The sequence below is a fragment of the Diaphorina citri genome, unplaced genomic scaffold, assembly GCF_000475195.1.
Source record: "Diaphorina citri unplaced genomic scaffold, Diaci psyllid genome assembly version 1.1 scaffold500, whole genome shotgun sequence".
NCBI classification, from domain to species: Eukaryota; Metazoa; Arthropoda; class Insecta; order Hemiptera; family Psyllidae; genus Diaphorina; species Diaphorina citri.
Genome location: NW_007377935.1, coordinates 137,553 through 141,831, shown reverse-complemented (window position 1 = coordinate 141,831; position 4,279 = coordinate 137,553).

Here is a 4,279-nt window from a genome sequence, read left to right as displayed (position 1 = left end):
GGAAAAATCCTACAATGCTGCATTGAGCACCAAAGTTGTGACATAATAACACAAAGAAACTGCATTTACATTACATTTACAAATGATGAAAGTTTTATAATATGACCTTTATAAGTAGCAATAGAAATCTGTCTTTCACATTTTCTTCGCGAGGAATCACGTTTCTAACCCATGGGGCTACAAATGAGGTGGAAACTATAATAACGTACTCAGAAGCATATAATTGGGTATTGAGATATTGGGAAAATCCTACAATGCTGCAGTGAGCACCAAAGTTGTGACATAATAACACAAACTGCATTTACATTTTTTTACATAAAGAGAATTTACTCAATTCCCGTTGGGTCTTATTTAAAGGCCCTACCAGAACTTAGGAATGATTTTGGTTTTCAGGTGGGGAAAATCATAGAGAGTTGCCTGATTCCAAATCCAGACCTCAGACTCAACATTGATACTTTGGTCCAAATGTCCAGTACGTAAAATCGATATTTTCTCTCTTCGATTTTCGTGCGTGCCGGTGGGCGCGCGAACGTTAGGAATTCGAAGCGCCGCCCGGTTTTCTAAATAATGCGTCAGCCAGACCACGTCCCCTAGCCAGACCACGTCCCCTAGCCAGACCACGTCCCCTAGCCAGACCTCGTCCCCTAGCCAGACCACGTCCCCTAGCCAGACCTCGTCCCCTAGCAAGACCATCTATAGTAGGCACTGATACTGCTGATTAAACAAGAGTTATTATCAATTCATTACTCTTCTTATCCCATTGTTATTTAGATTAGGTGCTGTGGTCATGAACTTTTGTTTATTTTCAACACGCAGGTCGTTAGAAAACTTCCACAATATACATAGAGGCTAATCTTATCAGAGCTTATCAAGTTTGAAACTTGTGGAACGCTCCCGAACTTTCTGGAAATTTCTGAAAGAAAGATAGAGATATCTGCTGACGAATTCTTTTTTTTTCTTTTAGTAAAGTAATTAGAAAGTATTGTGATCGGTCCAAATTTCCAAAGTCGGGTAAATGGGCGGAAAAACGATATCCGTTTTAGGGTCCCCTGATTCCAAAGACGTATTTTTTTTAGCCCATGGTCTGTACGTATGTAGGTATGTGCGTATGTTCTTTTAGTTATTATTTTTCAAAGATGATGTACGAGTATTAAAAGTTGTGTTCGGGAAAATATTAAAGTAGGTACCTAGGTACCGATACTTACGTACAAACATAGTAAATGACCTACTTAGGAAAATTTCCATGTTTGTTTAATATTTACTTCTTGTCTAAGATCTCCTACCTTTCTCCTCTCTCTTTCTCCCTCCCTCTCGCTCCCTTTCTTCCTTTCTTATTCTCTCCTTTTCTCCCTCCCTTTCTGAAACCCAATTTATCTTTTTGCAGCTTAAATTGCTAGGTATTCAACCTATCTACATTAAAAACACACCTATTTGTACATAGCCAAATTTATTTATTTATTCTCCAACTCTTCTTTTCTTGTTCACAATCTCATTGGTTGATAGCATAGTCTTGGTTCATCTTCTCCTCCAATCAGATCTTGAGGTAATCTCTTCTTTTAGTTCCTTTCCATGTAGTTCTTAAGTTCTGACATCACATAAATCCATTTCTACATCTTTTATTAAACTTATACTGTGAGTTGTAACAGCGTCAATCACTTTCGTTTTCATGTTGCAGGCTGGGGCCGATACCGATAGGTACATATTACCAGTTTTTGGGAAAATGTTCTTCGTTTGTTGTCCCTTGCGCCAGTTCACCTTGTTTAAGTGGCCCTATACGCGGTAAATTTCAAAATTTCAGTTTTTTATTTTTTAATAACCGTCAAGCGACAAGCGAGAAAGGAATAAGCGAATAAGGAAAAGGAAAGTTGAAAAACTTTTGTAAAAGATAAAAAAAGTAGAGGTCTAGACTTTAGTTTCACGTTTATTTAATGTCTGCATTTCTCACCTTGTAGTCCTCTTGTTTTTCACTCTTGGATGTCTCAATCTCTACAATAAATCAACTGGTAGAACAAAACTGAATTCTGGAATCTACCTAGTAAGTTTACATTGTGGAAAAGAAAAGCTCCTTTTTGTATTTAACCTAAGACTATAATAACACTAATCACTGCTCTAATTGTGAAAACCCCTTCTTGTGTTTAACCTAACCCTATAATAACACTGGTCACTGCTTGTTTGTGCCAATTCCTTTGGTAGCAATATTCCATGGAGGTACACACAAAAATGATTTTTCCCCTTTTTACAGAAACCAGTATCATGCCAGCCTAGTTAGCTTAGCGGTTAGCATGTCTGCCTTGGAAGGGCTAGGTTGTGGGTTTGATTCCTGCCGACACCAACGGTAGAACGGGATGGATTAAGAAGAAGATTTCTGCCTGAAGCAGGCTTCATTTTGAATAGATAAGGTTTGGTTCTTGGAACTTCTGGCCATCTTATCTCCTACTCTGTCCTCCTTACCAAATGTATTATTTTCCCCATTCACAGAAACTTGGGTCACAAAGGATGATAAATTCTGAAGGGAAAAATAAAGATGTCTATTGCAGAAGATGTGAACAATCAGGTGTTAAGTCCTGTGGACTCTTTTATTCTGGAATATCGGTCAAAAATTCTCGAGGATCAAAAAAGGTTGGAAGAAAAGAGGAAGAAAATCAGTAATGCCCCCAAACAAAGTTCATCTGGTGTGTCGGGCACAAGGAACATGAAACCTGTGAATTCCAGTCATGAAGAGATACCGGTAAATCTTGAACTCTGACGTCACGGCATACGCTCCCGTAGGCGATGACGTCACATCAAATGTCCCGAGCAAAGGTCCCTCGTAGTTTGTGCGCATACTTTTCTGCGCATCTCCTGAAGTCTGACGTCAGAATTCAGGACTCTGACCGAAAATAAAAATTGAATTTTCGACCTTTTACAGTTATTTTTTCAAAGTTTTGACCTCAGATTTGGATTTTTCACAACTTTTTTCATAGAAATCGACCTTTTAATAATAAATTTTACCAAAATGCAACTGCTCCATTCAAACAGCATAGAGATTTTCTTAGCTCTAAGAGCAAAAATCTCTATGCTCTCCGCTCCACTCTGTTTTCATCCTTGGCTCCTTATTCCGGCCCTGCTAGCCCAGGATACCAAGTGACTGTACAATATGTACATGCTTCTGATCTGGTAAACTTTTCAGTCCACGGATTTTTCGGTACCCGATGCCTGTCACAAAAGATCTAACCAGGTCGCAGTGACCAAGGGCGTTTATTAAAGCCGATGGCCCTACCTTTACCAATACCAATCTGCCGATGCCGTTCGAAATATTGGGTAACCAAGTGCCTACCTATCATGTACCTACTAATTTTGTACACTCTTTTAAAAATCGAGGAAAAGTTCTCTAGGCTCCTTTGCACCTTTGACTAATTTAGTTTATTCTTTATACGAGCTCCTTTTGCTCAAATGCATCTTTGACTCTTATCCAAGGTGCATTTTTGCAAGTAGTTCTTTTTTATAACTCACTCACTCACTCAGTCACTCACTCACTCACTATTTACTCTAATAAAATTGATAACCCAATGAATGAACTGGGTTAGGGAGGGTGAGGTAGAAAGGAATAAGGGAGAAAGCAGTGGAACAAGGGTTGATGACTGTAAACTAAAAAGACACGAAAGAGACATGCAACATGCAATGAACATTTCCACCCTACATGGGGGAAAAAGACTTAATATATCACAGACTAGTGAAACATTACTGGATGGTGCTGTTAGTAGTGAACCGTAAAACTTTCTCAGGAAAAGGGCCATTAAGTACAGGGCTCTTGAAAGCCTAGTCGGGCCCAAAATCTAGTGAGCGAATGTCCTTAAGGCTTTCAATATGTTCGCCTTGTGTTCTGCACAACTCAGGAAAAGGGCCGCTACGGAGCCCCTAAGGGCCCAATCTGGGCCAAAACCTCATGACCAAATTTATATTGATGACTTCCATCCTGTAGATATGATGTAGTAATATTGTGATTATGCTAGATTAAACTATCTTGTGGTTTGGGGGAACTTGAAGCGAATAGCTGCGGGTAAGGTCGATGAACGGTGGTGGTTGTGGTGGCTTTTCCTTTTGTGCTCGAAGAGTGACGTCATGAAACGAACGAAATGGGATGGGCATGCTACGACACAGACCACAGTCTAATGTAGCAATTGTTTCATTGCTACGGAGGTGGAACACTCGTCTTTTTTTTTTTTTTTTTTTTTTTTTTTTAAAATTTGATTTTTTTTTTTTTCCAACCACCCCCCGGCGATAAACATGATGCGACACG